The 18,223-nt window shown below is 45.2% G+C and overlaps 1 non-coding gene and 1 pseudogene across 1 annotated transcript; both read right to left on the reverse strand.

Annotated features, from left to right (window-relative positions):
• Positions 1 to 1,528: 1,528 nt before the first annotated feature.
• LOC149328126 (uncharacterized) overlaps positions 1,529 to 18,223 on the reverse strand; it is a 33,218-nt pseudogene continuing 16,523 nt past the window's right edge.
• On the reverse strand, positions 10,538 to 10,663 carry LOC149328127 (U5 spliceosomal RNA). Its single transcript, XR_016285886.1, has one exon. It is a non-coding gene; the product is annotated as a U5 spliceosomal RNA (small nuclear RNA).

The raw sequence follows: 18,223 nt of genomic DNA on the forward strand, positions 1-18,223 counted from the left end.
CCGCAGCGCTCCCGAAACGTAAAAAAATTGCAACTTTATTGGCCTTGGCCGGTGACCAGTACACCTCATCAGCATGATACCTGACCAGACGGTAGGCCGTCAAACCCTCGACTAAAGCATGTACAATTTGCCAGAAGCGGAGCCCCAGAGGCGTCTGAAAATACGTTCGCAGCGAAGGCGCCTGCCTCGGACGCCACTTACTCTGTAACCATTTTCACGACGCTAGCATGCAAGGAATAGAGTAAACTTCATCTTGAACGTGATGGGAGCCGCAACAAATACAGTCTGCTGCATGCAAGAACGCGTTCTTTCGGGAGTGATCGCTTCCTTTTCGCATTATCGTCACCTGTGTGATTGAAGAGCTGTCTTCGTTTCTCGTGACCAGTCCTTCCAGCTGACCAGTTTGAGCCACATCAAGGCGGCCATGCGACTCGCAATGACCGCAGCATCGGCGAACAGTGGGTCAGTGGTACCGGAACTCAGCCACCCGTAGCTCAGTGATGACACGTACAGACTGGTCTCATTCGCAAAGAGCATGCGGTCCGCCGTTCTGCTGTCGGGGTTGTCTCGAAACCAGGGCACGCCACGTCGAACTGTCTCCTTTTTAGCTTCGAACTCGAAGTTCAAAGCCAAGAACAAGTTGCGGGGGAAGCCCTGGGAGGTCAGCTGCGGCACGGCTGGCTCTCTGAAGACAGGGTCTCCAGGTAGCATGAGCGATACGTTGGCGACTACGGCCCGGAAGTTGTCAGTGGCGTTTCCGGCTGCCATCAGCCGCCGAAGTGGGTCATAGTCAATGAACCGTCACCGTGTAGCTTCGAATATTTTGTGCAGCTGGCGGTCTTTAGCGGGAGTCGCGAGTGCCGCCACGTACGTTACGTGCCATAGGTGGTAGCTCCGGCGTACGTGTCTTTGACAGACGTCCTCGCTACGCATATCAGGTGAACTTAGTGTGTTGCCCTGTGTAATGTAACTGCATGGCTTGCAGAGTGACAAGAAGCATCACGTACAACGACGCCAACGGCTGATGGTCTGCGTCTATCAGAAGCCGAATGTCCGCAAAGAGGCCCGCTTTAGCTATGGCAGAAATTATTTTCGCACGGTCGACATCTAGAAGGAACTCGAGCAATATGTTCTTGAATTGGGACGCTTCAAGATGTCCGAAAGCATCTCTAATCTCCTTCAAAGACACGGATGATCGTTTTGGCGAGGCAGCCGGAAATTTCTGTTCACACTTCGAGACGTCCTCATTGGTATAATTACATCCAAAGTGGGAGTTAAGGATGGAGAGAGTGACACCGTAGCAGGAAGCATCGCAGTGATGTTGGTGGTCACCGACACGAGGTGTAAATCTAACGAACATGAGCCACGGTGTTTTGCCTGCTGAACTCAATACTTCGAAGATGAACGGCAGGCCGTACCGCTTATTCACCACAAGGCCCAAACGAAGTAAGCTTGCGCCACTTGTTCGCGTGGTGGTGTTGGTGATTTCTAGCACGGCCGCCGCAACATCCCGGACTCGCTGGTGCTCCTACCATATCTCTTTGATGCACGATGTGTAAAGGGTGTGAAGTGCGACTGCCGCCTGACTGCCGTAGTCCTGGGTGCCCTTGATGATGTCAGAGGTGACACCCAACTGCAAAAAAAATGACTTGGGTTCAACGTGCCTTGAAGCTAGTTACACGAGCGAAAGGTCTGTTAGCCATAGTCTACACTGTCTGAAATAAAATATCAAGATTAAGGGTCAAGTTAAAGGTCAAGGTCAGGTACCCAATGGTCAGATACATATGATCCCGTGGTCGTAATAATATAGCTCTGGGCATACCACGACCCAGTTAAGTTTCTTTTGACCTTGTGGTGCACTGAAGGTCATTGTCAATGTGGTGCCCACTGTCTCATATCAAAGGTCAAGCCAAAGGTCAAGGGTAAAGGTTAAGGTGCGGTACCCTGTGGTCACAGTGATATGATCACGTGCTCGTATTCTACTATAGCTTGGGCCATACCACCACACAATTCGGTTTGACTTTGTGAGGCATTGAAGGTCACTGTCTCATCCGCATCGAAATCGTAAGTTGTACCACCAGTAGTAGGAATCTGGCTTTAAAACACAATAATGGCATAGAGCTAAGCGCCTCATTTATGATCTGTTAGGCAACTTACAAAGTTGCCTTGCAGGAACCGAAATCTCCCGAAACGCGGCCACTCAAGGAGACTCGCGTAACATCATTCCGTCATTCACTGCAGCAAAGGGCATCTAGTGGAAATGAAGAACATAATTGTTGATAGCAATGTTTAGTGTGTGTTTGGTAGGTAGCCTAGTACTAACGATATGAGAAGCTCGAGAAATGTTAAACCGAATATAATGTTATTATTAACCACATGTCTTAAGTAGAACAAGACGCCGCGTCTCGACACTAGACCGTCTCATGCCACAGCTGTCAAGCAGAGATGCCCCTGTTCGTAGCCACTGGTTAGTCCGTTAATGATGCGTACAGTCTTTGTCAAAAGTTTAGAGCCCAGGGGTTTCACTTCCAAGCTTTATATTGAGACTTCAGGAGCTTTTATGGTAGTCGTACCTATTGCAGGGGGCAGTACCAGAAATCTTCTCTTGTCCAGGAAATTTGGAGCGCTAGAGACCCATTGGAGCGCTAGGGACCCATTGAGTGTGGCTCAAAAGAAGACCCCCTGCGCTCCAAACTTTTGACAAAGGCTGACATGCAGGTTGTGGTTCATTGATATTCAACAGGAACTACGCTGGTCAGTATTTCCGGGAAACTATACGGGGTACTGCATGTCAAATATATAAACCTCCGCGGTCAATTGAAATATTGGTTGGTTGGTTCATGGGGGTTTAACGTACCAAAACGACTCAGGCTATGCGAGACGGCGCAGTGAAGGTCTGCGGAAATTTCGACCACCTGGGGTTCTTTAACGTGCTCTGACATCGCACCTACGTGGTTTGGAAAATGGGCGCTAGTTACGATTGGTCAAATGAGGTCATATGACCGTAGTACGTTTGCGCACAACGGCTTTGAAATGGAGGCTTCGAGTAAAGTGAAGCAGAAGTTTCGAGCTCGGGCGCTTAAACACCCCAGAAGTTTGCCTGAGCAAGTAGCACGGAACATACTTTCTCAATTTTAGGTGGTGAGAAACTGCCGGGTATGTTGTTGACGTTACGCAAAAAAGAAAAATTAAAATTCTGAAACCGCCATTATCAGCCTTAATATGCCCACTGCAAGGCAAAGGGCTGTCTCGTAACCTAATCTTGTGCCAGCTGTGGTTACATTATCCCCACAAAATTCATAGTCTCCGCCGTCCACTTAGCACATTGCCGCCCCCAGCTACTCTTGCCCTCTATTGGAATCCGCTCCGTTACCCTTAACGACCATCGGTTATCTTGCCTTTGCATTACATGTTCTGTTCATGCCCATTTCATGTTTCTCATTTTTTTCAATTCGACTAGGAATATCAATAACTCGTGTTTCATTCTCATTAAGCTACTCTGCTCTCATCGTGCCTCTAAAATTTCCTTTCCATTGGCCGCTTAGGGTTGCTGAAATTAAGTTAAAGCTTTGTCCTTAGCCTTTATGTCGCTGTTTCATAGGTGAGTTCAGAAACATACAACTGTTATATACTTTAACAAAGGTTTTTAGGGGAATCCCCCAAGGTGGAGTAGATTTGTAATAAGGGGGGGGGGGGGAGGGGGGTAATTACTCCCTTATTGTTATATACTTTCCTCTTGAGAGATAATCGTAAACTGTCATTCATTACCTGAAAGTACCTCTCCAGTGCACTCGATCCGATACCCATTCTTACTTTCCTGGTTATTTCATCTGCGGGATCCGGACCTGCGGTGACTACCTGTCCTATGTAGTGGATATAGGTATTCCCTCACCAATCCCAACGCTTCGCTGCCTGTGTTATATAAGTTGGGTTCTCTTCCGACACTTTTGAACATCAGTTTTCTTTATATTCCCGAAAGACGCTGGTTAGATCCCGGCCGCGGCGGTCGAATTTCAATGGCGGCGAAATTCTAGATGCCCGTGTACTGTGCGATGTCAGAGCACGTTAAAGAACTCCAGGTGGTCGAAATATCCGGAGCCCTTCACTACGGCGTCGCTCATAGCCTGAGTGGCTTTGGGACGTTAAACCCGCATAAACCAAACCAAAGAAAACAACTTTTCTTTATATTAGATTTTGAACCTATTATTCTGCTTTGCGTGTTTGGGTCTTTGATCACGCTTTGCAATTTGTCCCTTGCGGTACCTAACAAGGAAACATCAGCGAATCATCGATCTACAAGTTAATCTCCATTTAATTTTATTGCCTATTTCTAATCAAGATCATGAATACTTCGTGCAAACTCATGATGAAGAGTACCAGAGAGATCGTATCTCCCTGATTTATTTTCCTGATTTATTTTTTAGAGAAGAGCTATGGCATCTGTGCAGCCACTGTAGATATTTTTCAGTACTTTTACGCATGCCTCTTCTATGCCCCCCCCCCCCCCCCCCCCCCAATGCCTGCATGATAGTTGTAATTTAGACTGAGTCAACTACTTTCTAGTAATCAATGAAAGCTAAATATAGCGACTGGTTATATTCTGAGCATCTATCATCTATTTGGAAATGTGAATATGGGGTCTTGTGGGGTTGCTTTTGAGACAGGCAGCCTGGTTCCTTGGTTGTTCCGTTCGCAATTGCGTCAGTAAATACCTTGTAGGCAATGACGAGTCCGATATAGTCTATTGTGTAACAAAGGCAGTTCCGGGGCCTTCAGGTTTTTAGAAATTAAGAAAATTGATATAGATTGCAGTCAGCAGGTAAATAAGATTGTATATTTTGCTACTGGGACCATTAAATAAAAGTTGCAGCTCTTTTTCGCCATCGTGCTCTTCGTAGAAAATCTCGAGGTGCAAAATTGTTAAAAATTTTCCTACCCGCACTAAGCAAGCAAACTTTCATTATTGAGCATAAACGTCGAAGTTATGCGAAACGGTACGGTTTTTTGAATCAACAATTTCTCGGTACATTTTTGAGCAACACGAATTTTTTGTTTTCTTCTTGTTGGTATACACCAGGGACATGGTTACGGCTCTCAAAATCTGAGAAGCTAAAGTTAAAGAGTGCCGAGCAATTGCTGAAGCTGATATCGCTCACGCCAGGTCCCTCTCCCCAAGACTGCCCCGTACGACCACGTGAGCAGTGGGATATTTTTTATGGCGTAAAAATTCTCCAAAAAGGGCCGCATCGATGAGGTATGCAAATTGTTTTCAAATCAATAGCAGTTAGAATTATTAGCTGCACACTGGATTAAAAGCCATTATTTAAAATTACCGCACCATAGCTATCGCTGCGGTGGCTCAGTGGTTAGAGCGCTCGCCTACTCAGCCGGAGTACCTGGGTTCGAACTCGACCGTGGCGGCCGCGTTTTGATGGAGGCGAAACGCAAAAGACACCCGTGTGCTGTGCGATGTCAGCGAACGTTAAAGGTCTCCAGTTGGTCGAAATTATTCCGGAGCCCTCCACTATGTGACCTCCATCATCCTTTCTTCTTTCACTCACTTCTTTCTCCCTTTCTTACGGCGCGGTTTGGATATCCACCGAGATATGTCAGACAGTTACTGCGCCATTTCCTTTCCTCAAAAACAATTTTTGCGCCGTAAACCCGAAACAGTTTGTGCTATCTTCGCTTCCGATACTCACCGAAAGAAAGACTTTTGCCGAAAAAAAGAACATCACAGCAGCCACTTCCAAATGCCTGTGGAAGGGTAGGAAATAGCAGCATATATTTATTAAGCACGGATTACTACTGGCGTCAAAGGGGTAAACCAGCAAGGTTACGACTGCAAAACAGAAAACCTGCCGTGCCTAGTGCTTCAGGCATCCCATTTTTCTGGTTTGGTTTACGGTTTATGGGGGTCTAACGGCCCAGAGCGACTTAGGCTATCAAGGATGCCGTAGTGGAGGGCTCCGGAAATTTCGACCAACTGGGGTTCTTTAACGTGATATGACGTCGCACAGTACACGGGCCTCTAGAATTTCGCGGCTGGGATCGAACCCGCGTTGTTCGGGTCAGCAGCAGGGCACCATAAGCACTGAGCCATTTTCTGTTGCGCTTTTTTTCCTTTTGCTAGTGCACCCTCGCGGAAACTAGAAGTGTATTCTCCGTGCGCAAGCTGCTCACTAGCAGGTCGCGTGCCACGTCACGCTGGACGAATCCTGTCTCGAGGGCGTTCTTGCAGATGTACGCGAAGAAATCTGTGCACGGCTGCTGGTTGGCGCCGATGGCGGCGAAAAGCGTGGCTGCCTCGCTGGGGCAGCAGAACTTCGTCGCAGTGTCACGCGTGCTCACCCTCTTGGCAGCCCAGTGAACAGCGAGTCAGGCCAGCGCGGTGGTGGCGGTGGCTAAAGCGGCCCCAGTTGCGCAGCTCAGGCAGACGCCTGCCGATCGCAACTCTTTACTTCGCAGGATGGAAGTCCGAGTCCAGGGGCGACCGGTTCCAGTTGGCGAAAGTAGGTCTTCTCTCGTCGGCCGAGCTTCCATCTTCTCCTTCTTCTTCTTCCTCTCTATAATGGCACATACCCACACGGGGGGTTGGCCAAGGTGTAGTGGCATAAATAAGGAAATTTTCATAGTATGACGACAAAATATCGGAACGTGAATTTTGAAAATGTGTCCATGAAAAACGACAGAAGAATATATAAAGTTAAAAAAAAAGAACGTTTAGGGAGAAAAAATAGCTGAGGCTTAACTTGGTTAAGCCTGGAGAATGCGAAGCATCATCGTGTCGCGTAATATGGAGGCGCACAACCACAGCGACGGCGCGAGGTGGGCCCCCGTTTCTCCACTGCCGTGACGTCATCGTGTCACGTGGTGTGACGTCATGTATCACGTGATTTGGAGGCGCACAACCGCAGCGACGGCGCGAGGTGGGCCCCCGTTTCTCCACTGCCGTGATGTCATCGTGTCACGTGATGTGACGTCATGTATCATGTGATTTGGAGGCGCATAACCACGGTGAAGGGCTGAAGTGGTAGCTAAAGTAGTATGCTTCGCATAAAAAAAAATCCAATACTTTTAAAGGAGTTAGCAAATCAACCTACCAGTTGCAATTATGTAATCATGGAGATTCCCACAAATTGAACCCAATGCAAATCCTTTGACGCTCGCACCGAACGATAACAACTCTGGCAGAGATAACGGGAGCCCTAACCTGGAGAAAGGGACCTCCAGGTAAATCTTTCTCTGAAGTGCGAACTTTGGACAATAGAGAAGGAAATGGTCGACAGATTCAACGTCCCCGCAAGACTCACATAGGTTTGTCGGTGACCACCCACATCTGCATAGGTATAAATTTAAACTGGGAATCCTGCACCGCAGTCGCGTCATTGATACCTCACACTGCCTGGTTTTACACGAACGGACGTTACTGACCCGTGAAGAGCCGACCTTGCTGAATAATCAGCCACCTCGTTTGAATGAATGCCTGCATGACCAGGAACCCAGAAAAAACGGACCTCCTTTAAAGTGGATGGGACAAAAAATCGCAGGAAACGGCACAAAAAATCTTTTTGGGAAATTTCAAGGGAGACTAAAACTGACAAACAATCAGCCAGGATGATAACGTGAGATACATGACACGGAATTTTGTGCAGGGCCATTCCAAGAGACAAAAAGTCCGCAAAGAATATAGGGATATAATCTGGGATGCGGACAGAATAGCTCCATGCCCAATCCTGCGAAAGGTGCCAACTGCAGCTTTTTGGCAGCTGACGGAGGCATCGGTAGAAATCACCACATGATGGGGGAATTCCGCTATATGACCAGAAAGAATGCCGTTTAAAATGTTTGTAGGCATGTGTTTCGCATGAGATGGGAAGATGTGGTCAAAATGGTATTCCACTGCCGCCGGCGTGTCGTCAACCCACTGAAAAGAACTGAGATCAACACCAACCGGTGATAAAAGTTTCTGCGTTAAGGTAATTTGTGGCATTTGATATCGTGGCCAATGATGGTAAAAAAATAAGGCCGGCTTAGACACAAAAATAGGAGCACTGACATTAGTCATCGGGTCCAACGACCTGAGGAAAGTTCGCACCATGAGTATTTGAAAGCGGGAAATTAAATCGGGCATACTGGCTTCGAGATAAAGCAGGGCGTCTGAAACTGATTTTGGGAGACCAAGGCAGAGACGGAGAGCACACCTTTCCAGTAAGATTAAGGGTGTGACCTTGTAGTTTGCGCTACCAGAGAACAGAATGCAACTGAATTCAAGTATAGGTCTTACATAAGCTTTTTATAGTAACAATAATGTGTCGCGGCGCATCCCAAACCTTTTATTGGCGATTCGTGTCAGCCGGCCTTGAGCGCGTTCTCCTTTACGCACGTTGTTCTTTATATGAAGGCTCCAATCTAAGTTTGGATGGTAAGTAACACCTAGATATGTAACAGATTCCACTTGTGGAATCAGATGAGAGTGATGGGCTAATGAAATGTGCAAAGGCGTGTCTGGAGGAAATACCAGTATGCCACATTTGTTAACATTCAGGGATAAATTAATACGGTGCAACCAAACTCCAAGAGCACCTAAATATCCCTGCAGAATCTGGTAAATTGAATGGATATCCGTGGCCGAGGCGAAAAAATCTATCATCTGCATACACAAAAACTGTTATATCAGGACGGATGGGGATGTCACTGACCAAAATATTAAAAAGCAGCGGTGATAGCACCGAACCTTGCGGCACTCCTCTTGATTGATGATAAGTATTAGAACATATGGTACCCTCTGCGCAGTAAAAGTATCTGTCCTTTAGAAATTCAGATATCCATGCATAAATGTAGGTTGGAGGATGTAACTGCGCAAGTCTGTTAAGTAAAATAGTATGTTCTATACTATCATAGGCTTTTGCTGCATCAAGAGTCACCAAAGCTGAAACTTCTCTTCTGCGTATCGAGAGCCGGATTCTACTTTCTAGATCCACATGCGCTGTCCATATAGAGCATCCGCGACGAAAGCCAATCTGTGCTGAGCTAAGGCCATTAACATCCTGGACATGTTTTGTGAGATGACTGTGCACTACCCCTTCAATTAATTTGACTAAATTTGAAGTTAGCGCAATTGGCCGAATATTATCTAAGACGTACCCTTTACCTGCATCTTTCCTCAATAAAATAATTTTCGCTATCTTCCAAATGCTTGGAATCCATGCATTTTTCAATGAAATATTGACAATCTCTAAGAGGTTGCTTGTAAAATCCTGGGCTAAAATTTTAATCTTACCAACAGTGACACCATCTTGTACGGGAGCTGAGGGATGCATCATTGCCAGGACTGAGAGGAGCTCTGATGCATCAACCTCGGTATAATCCGAAGAGGGTGTGATTCCGCGCAGAGGGACGTTTCTTTGAGTCTGGAAACGTACCGCTAGTCCCTGAGCAATTTTTGTTATAGTCCTCCTTGGATTTTGCAATTGTTCTTTTCAAAGATGCAGAAAAAGATGTGTAATTTAACGAATTTGCTGAACACTGCAACGATAGGCCTTCTCACATTCTTGGGTCCACCAGGGAGACGGCTGTTTATTAGGTCTACTGCACTTTGCAAAAATGAAACCGCCTGCTGAGCTCTGTCATCCCGGCTAGTACTGACTATAGAGGCAAGTGAGGCGGACATCAAACTTTTATAAATATTTTGATTGACAAATTTATCGTTTACCCAATTATTTTTGTGCGGAGATAACCGGATAGTGAAAGTTACAGGAAAGTGATCACTAGATGTACCCGAATCTTCTGTCAACCAATCGGTCACCTCTAGCCTACCTGCTGATAACGTTAAGTCAATGGCTGAGCGAGCACCACCTCGCATAAATGTTATATCTCTTGAATTACAGCAGCGTACAGCATTTGCAGACAGCCACGACCAGAGAAGCTGGCCGCAGGAATCAGTGCGACTTCCCCATTCACTGTGGTGGGATTAAAAATCTCCCGCAATAACTACACTGCTTGCGCCAGCCACCAACCTGTCTAAGCAGTCTGTCCTGTGGACACCTAAAGGAAAGTAGGTATTAGCAATTGTAATATCAGCACACTGCGGAAATGAAATTTTGAGCGCTAAAAGTTCACGGTCAGGGAGAAGAATTTTAAGATAGATGCCTGATGACATATGTGTTTAGAAAGCATGATTACCAATCCACCTCCCCTACCAGCATTTCGATCTAATCTGAAAATTCGAAAGTTTTTCATTGAAAATGATTTATAAGGTGATAACTACGTTTCTTGTAAAGGCACGATATCAGGGTTATGTTTCTGAATAAGTAGTTCTAGATCTGGAAGAGAAGAGAGTATGGAGCGGCAATTCCATTGTAACACTTTGATACCTGCCATGATTACTGACGAATTGAAGAGGCAGACACCGCCTCTTTGAGGATATCAACATTGGGAAGAAGTTTTGATGGTACTTTTCTAGCTTTCTTCTCATGAGAACTAGATTTAGATGGTGACGAGGAAGCACGACGCTTCTGCGAAAAAAAAAAATTAGACCTCACCGAAACGGGCAAGGCCCCACAAAAATTGGCCTATAGGCTCATTGGAATGCCCCTCCCCGCGGTGATCTTTAGCAAAAGGCGAAAGATCAGTTCGCGGAATTGAGGAGAGGCCTTTCTCGTCTTTGTTATGTACTGACCGAAGCGCTGGGGATCATTTTTTTTTGTTTTGAACACTTGCCATATATGGTATAGAAAGTTAAGCTAGAGTAGGTGGTTGAGAATATTCTCTTCAAGAAACCTGACCAAGCTCTGGCTCATATACTCTCCCGAGCGTTTATCCTACTAAGGTATCCGTGAGGCTGGTTTTCATTGCGAGAGAATTATATGACTCATCAGCAACAAATCCAGACGTCCAAAAACAATGACTTTCGAAAATCCATGTGACGAGGGAAAGAAAAATAAAATTTCTGCCTGTCCGTCATGGTGGCTTAGTGGTTATGGCGCTCGGCTGCTGACACGAAAGACACGGATTCGAAATCGGCCGCGGCACTCGAATTTCGATGGATCCAGAATTCTAGAGGGCCTTGTACAGTGCGATGTCAGTGCACATTTCAGGTCCCCAGGTGGTCGTAATTTCCGGAGCCCTTCACTACGGCGTCCCTCATAGCCTGAGTGCGAATATGCAGGATATTGAATTCAGGAGTTCCAGACTGCGAGGCAAGCATAGAACCAGTGTTATAGGCATTACCAAAAAATAGTAACTAAATATGTTACTCGTTACACTAAAAAAACGCATTACCGCCCTACTTTACCTACAAAAAAGGTAACGCGTTACCGTTGCCGTTACCGAAAAAACGTAACGCTCGTTACTTTGCCGTTACTCAATGGCCATTAGTTTTAATCAGTGCGTCTTCGCTATAAGAACTCAAGATAACAATTTTATAAAGCTCATGCTTCATTTAATTCCAACTTCAGAAAAAAACCATAGCTGAACATAACAAATTTACACCAATTCTGGCGTGCGTTTTCTTACGAAATTACTCGCGGAAATTGTGTAGCCATAAAGAAATGTTTAAATGTCATAGTTGGGGAAAAGATATATTTGCGCACATAAACAATTTTTTTTACTTGAACCTGCATAATTATCGCAAAAATTCAAGTGTTTACGTCAGGGTGTTCGAGGTAAGCTTCGCTCGCTTAGGAACTCAACTAGAAACATAGCCACAGTTGGAAACAGCCCTGTTGACTGCAGTCTCCTTTTCTGTGCTGTACCATTGTACTCCTTCGAAGGCTCTCTTGTGGGCATCTTGAAGTAAACTGGCGACATTCCTGGCTTTGCTCAGAAGAGGGAACTGCTTCCACCAAGAATGCGAGAGTGTCGCCTGGGAACGAGACCTTTTGGTTGGAAAACAAGCTTACGCAGAAACTGACGTACAGATTTCTGCAAATGGTCCATTGGTGGCTCGGCATGCGTCCACCCTTTAGAGAGTTGTGTGTGTGAGTGGTTTGGGGGTGAAGACAAGTGCGTGACGGCGTGTTCGTGCTTTTTTTTTTTAGTTGAGTGCTTCGTCAAGGGCAGATGTTTTTTGGCATGCATGAGCCGCAACAAGAGTCATCGAGAAAACCGGTAGAATTTGTTTATTTGCAACATCATTTTCGTTTTTTTTTAAAAGAGGCGGAGGAGGACAACTGAAATAAAAAGTAACAAGTAACGTGACACCTCACGTTACCGAAAAATGTTAACGTAAGTACGTTACCCGTTACAGTTCCCAAATGGTAACGAGTACGTTATTAAGTTACCGAAAAAACTAACGCGTTACCGGTAACGCCGTTACTTGTAACGCGTTACCGACAACACTGAGGGTGACATGCACTTTTCATTCCTGGGTCGCGGCTATTAGGACCTGGAAAAAGGATTTAATACTTGCATGCCATGCCAGCATGCAGAGGGGGACGACTTGTACATAGAAAAAAAAAGCCCGGTGAGTCGCAGTAACTAGTGGCGGTTTGAAGCAGTTTTCGGCGTAGGCTGCTGGCTACAGGTACCGCCATTGGGATATGGTTCACCAGCTTGCACTAGTCACCACAGTGCACCGTGAACACTTTTCATACATAACACCGAAAGAACGGTAGCATTTTCCACGCGATTACGGACACAGAAGAACTCATACATCGATCGCCACGAACGTGATGTCTGTGCTAAAGCCCGCTACGAGAAATTAAGCAAGCAAATCTCACTTTCGAACGAGTGAGTGACAGGGTCATGGCAGAAGGCACACGTAATGAATTTAGATAGGTTAACGTCAGTTACAACCCTACCGCATGTTGCATTTACTTGCCCGCAGATGCAAGTGTTGAAATAGCAGGTTTAAAGGAATAACTGGAGCAAATTTGTCCGGTATTGTGGTTATACCCTTCTCCGGCTTTCATGTTAGTTAAGGCGTTAACAAGCAATCCTGAATCTTTCATGACTGCACGCTGACACTTCGGCACGCGCGCAAAAAGACGGACTATGTCTTCACTTTCATTACCACACGCTACAAAAGTGACGTTCACAGGGCTGCAATGAAGTTATCCTTGCTCTGTATGCGCATAGATTTCCTGCTTCAAAGCTCCTTCTCACAGACTGACAACACACAAACACGAATATGTAAAGCAACAGATAAGGAACGGGCACAACCGGCAACACAGGAAAAGCGTGCGAGTTTTGATGCCGCCCGCGACGCAGCTTTCGCCGTCACACCACTTGCTGCATGGTTGGCGTGGACGCATTTAAAATACGAATAAACATTATGAGCATCAAGTAGACAACCTAAGATAACTATATCTTATATGAGGCTGCAAGGTTTCACTCGCGCACAAGGTATAGTTGATTTGAAACTGGCCGTCAATTAAGGCAAGAGAAAAACCGAAACTGGACGCTGTTTGCTCTTGGTTTCGATATCGCATTCGGCGGATCGCTATCCTTGCAGGCTTTGAATTTTATTCGGCTTAACTTGTACGTACGACGGTTTATTAGTCCTATTAGTGCTATTAGTGCGCCAGCTTTTATCCCGATGGATACCCACCCCGAACAAAATCGTCCCTTGTCAGCCTTGGCAGCTGGCCTAGCGCGAGTGCTCCGTCCCGCGGCACTGCCCACTCATCGTCGTGTTTCCCTCCTGACAGTGCAACGCTGAAAAAAGCGTTCCAACTAAAAAAGTCTATATTTAAAAATTGTGCAAAGTTTTAGGTGGAACATCTTGTATATGTCGTTTACTTGAACCTAAGTGAATGGTTAACGTCCCAAAGCGACTCAGGCTATGAGGGACGCCTTAGTGAAGGGCTCCGGAAATTTCGACCAGCAGGGGTTCTTTAACGTGCACTCACATCGCACAGTACACAGGCCTCTAGAATTTAGCCTCCATCGAAATAGCTGTGGACATAAATGTCAGGCAGAACACTATACTCCTCAGGCCAATAAAAGATGGTAGCATGAGCATACATTTTATAGTCTTTGAATGAAATAAATCAGACTGGCACCTATGTATATGCCTCGTGGGGGTGTTCACAAAGAAGTAGCTGCAAAGGAGCAGGCAGCACATGCAGTGTAACTGCGATTGAGTTTCACATAATAATTAGTGCAAGGCATGGGGAGGACTGCTCAATATGTGCAACACAACAAAGTGGGGTATTTAATTTGAATTCACCAAGAAAGTTCTTCAACATTCTTTATTAGAATGGATGTATGAATAGCACGTAAATGCATGGTGGTTGAGAAAATGAGAGGTTCAAACTTTTCTACAAAGCAGCCAAGAAAACTACCTGACATTGTCGTGCCACTGGTAATGCTACGCCATCAGAGAACAGCACTGAGTGCTGAAGAGAGTGATGATAGAAATTCTTCGCTGGATGAAAAACATAATTCTGTCTGTGCATGCTCGAAGTAAAATTACGGTAAAAGAGAGAAACAGCAGCTTTTTGAAGAACCGCACAGCAATACAATTTTAATGCACGACATGTCAAAGAAGTAAGTCTTACAAACAGCCAGAATGCATGGAACATTTTGAAAAGGCTACTGTAATAAAATACTCATGTGCACTGAGCAATTTCACGCAATTAATCAAATTCCGAGCTTTACAGTACACTACAAGATGACAATGTTTCTCGCAGACACCAATCACGGTATGACAGTTGTGACCATCCAATACAAAAATCTCATTTCTCATAACGCGGAGTGGTTTCCTTTTATGACAATGCAAAAATGTTATGTGTCTTCCTTGCAGCATTGCAATATAGTCACTGAGGCCGAATTTCAAAACTGGACTCCAGACAAGAGTGCGCAATCTTTCTGAATGCATAAAACGCACAATACATAACCAACGCAATGCGATACCTATATAGAAAAAGTTTAGACCCTCTTGAATCTACGTTAGCAGGCACAAGCGTTTACAGAATAAATTTTGAGTTTCAGAACAAACAAAAAGCGGTGTTCTACATATAGGACGCGAGGCGTATATGCGTTAACTGTGCCTGACCTTCAAAGAATGCGAATGCAAGATATGGAAAGGACTTACTGCCGTGCAACGAAGAAAAGCGGGGGCTATTTAATTTGAATTCCCCAGAAGGTTGCTCAATGTTTCTTATCTGAATGGATGCATGTAACGGCATGAAAATGCACAGTGGCTGAGAAAAAGAGAGGTTGAAAGTTTTCTCCAAAGTAAGCGACCAAACTACCGCCCATTGTCGTGCCACTGGAAATGCAATGCTATTAGACAGAATAGACTTGCTGTGGGAACCAGAACCAAGTGCTGAAGCAATTGGCAATAACAATTCTTTCCTAGATGCAAGGCACAATGATGTCTGTGGAAGCTCGAAGCAAAATGCTAAAAAATGGAAACATCAGCTACTCGAAGAAAAAGGTTAACGAAAGAACTGCACTGCTTCTGAATTTAGTGCACATGTCAAGTACGTTTTACAAACAGCCAGAAGGTATTCAACATTTTGTAATCGCAAATGTAATAAAATAATCATCTGCAATTTCACACAACAAACCCAAATTACTAACTTTACAATACACTACAAAATAACAATGTTTTTCATAGGCACCAATCAAATCACTTTTTCTTTCAGCAGCCACGACCCTTGCAACTAGTTATCATGAACACCTTACAAACAGCCAGAGCGTATTCAACAATGTGTAATGGAAACTGGAATAAAATACTTATGTGCACTAAGCAACCTCACAAAAATGACCCAAATTACGTGCGTTACAATACACTACAAGATTACAATGTTTGTCTTAGGCACTAATCACAGTATTTTTGTTTCAGCAGCCATGACCCCTGCAGCTTGTTATCAAGAACACCTTATGTAAAAAACAAGGCTTCTTCAAGTAACACCAACACAACAAAGAAGCTAGCACAAAACGAAATGGCGACGAACACCTGATATTGTGACAACCACAACAGATAAAAATGGTGTGAATATAAAGCTCCACAAATATTATGCCATTTATATCCAGAAGAGATAGTGGTCTGAGAAATGGTGATGTAGATGCTCGTAAACTCTTTGTTGGCTTTGATACCGAAGTACAGAGAACTGTTCTATAACGTGCACACTAACACAAGACACATCAACACGAGGTCGGACACTTGCCGTTCGCCACTCATTCCAGCCACTAGCACTGCCAGAATAAACACACTAAGATGAACACAAGAGCAGGTTTTCCTGTGTTGTCACACAAACAGAAATCGGTTCAATGATATTAATGAGGGAATTTATAATGACGATCACAAAAACACGCCCACTCAGACTGCACGAATAAAATGAATGGTTGTGCATGTTTTGCCCCCTTGAATCTTTTCACTGAAGCAGGCAGATAAATGGCATTAGCAATAGAAATTTAGCGCAGTGGAGACGAAGTAGCGTAGATGTAGACTGGTTTACTGAACGCCTGCTCCGATTGCGCAGTGCCCTGCCTGATTGTATCCATGCCACAACGCGTGCGTAGTCAATTTGCGGTAAGCTGGCACACGTCTATGCTATTACGTCTCTGGTATGCTACATCTCTTTGTAATATTGGGAACAATGTTGTTAAAATCTCTCTCCAACGAGAAGTGATGCCATCCACGTATGACCGAGATTTCATTTCCATTCATGCGAGTTTACAAGCATAGCAGGATTACTCTCTGTGTTCAGGAAATACTTATCGCGAGTGTGTGTCTAGCCTAAGGGAAGAACAAATGTATTTTCCTGAAAAAACTTTAAACGTGAACAAAACATACAAATGTAAAGAAAGACGAAGGTTAGCTACCACCACCCATCATATAGCATTCTGCTAGACTCTCATAAGATCGCACATAAAAAGGTAGATAGGAAAACATATCGACTAAGGGCATTAGAAACTGCTGCTATTCTTTGTGAATCGTCTTTTTGTGGCGTTTTAAATTTTTTCCCTGAGCAAATCTCTTATGGCACAAATCACATTGGAAGGGCTTTTCGCCCTTATGGGATCTCACATGCCTTGCCAGATTTGCACGTACTACAAAGGCCATGGGGCACAGCTGGCACTGATACGGCTTTTCACCCGTGTGGGTACGGATGTGTGCCACCAGGCTTTTCTTCGATTTAAAGCTGCTACCACAGTGGTCACAACGGCAAGGACGCTCACCTGTGTGAGTTCGCTGGTGTTTCACTAAGTTGCTCCGGTCTGAAAAGCTGCTATCACAATAGTCACAATGGTAAGGACGCTCGCCAGTGTGAGTGCGCTGGTGTGACTCCAGGTGGGCCTTTTGTGCAAAGCTCTTTCCACAGTCATCACAATGGTATGGGCGGTCCCCAGTATGGACTCGGAGATGCACCACCAGCTGTGATCTTTTCTCGAACCCCTTGCTGCAGTGGGTGCATTCGTGCACCTTCTTTACTGCAAGTTTACCCCGGTGGTTACAACTGCCAGAAGGAGTAGATTCCATGCAGTGGCTCACTGGGTGCCTTTGATCAGTTGAATCTTGCACAGGAGGTGCACCATGGTCGCTGGGTGTGACGACTGAACCTGTGTGGTAAAGGTTGGTTTGGTTTGGTTTATGGGGTTTAACGTCCCAAAGCGACTAAGGCTATGAGAGACGCCGTAGTGAAGGGCTCCGGAAATTTCGACCACATGTGGTTCTTTAACGTGCACTGACATCGCACAGTACACGGGCCTCTAGAATTTCTCCTCCAAAGAAATTCTAGCCGCCGCGGCCGGGATCGAACCCGCGTCTTTTGGGTCAGCAGCCGAGCACCATAGCCGCTGAGCCACCGCGGCGGCGAACCTGTGTGGTAAAGGAAGAATACTTTCAATCAAATGCAGGAACCAACATTGCAAAGCTCACCTGGAGCTAAGGAAATGAAGATCAATGTGCAGGACATAATTGTCAACAGCTGTGGATGTTTATGAAAAGTTTTATTGAATAGGTCGGCCTTAAGAAGAATTCAGGTCTGAAGAAAGATATCCCTAGAATGAATTCTGCAAGCAGCTGAAAACATTTCAGCTGCAAAAAATGTCATCCTTGCCAACAATATAGGGTAGCATTTGAAATCCATTCTAAGCACTTGCATTACTGCCATCATGATAGACGCTGTGCTAAGCCCACCAAAGTGGGCCTAATACCCAACAAATGACAATTAGCTAAGTTTAGCACACTGCCACTTTTGTTTTCTTTATTTGCTCCTTAGGCAGGGTACAAGAGGAAGCAAAAGCTAAAGGTTAAAAACCTGAT

This window comes from Amblyomma mixtum, chromosome 9 (assembly GCF_055824585.1).
Source record: "Amblyomma mixtum isolate Tamu chromosome 9, ASM5582458v1, whole genome shotgun sequence".
Taxonomy (NCBI): Eukaryota; Metazoa; Arthropoda; class Arachnida; order Ixodida; family Ixodidae; genus Amblyomma; species Amblyomma mixtum.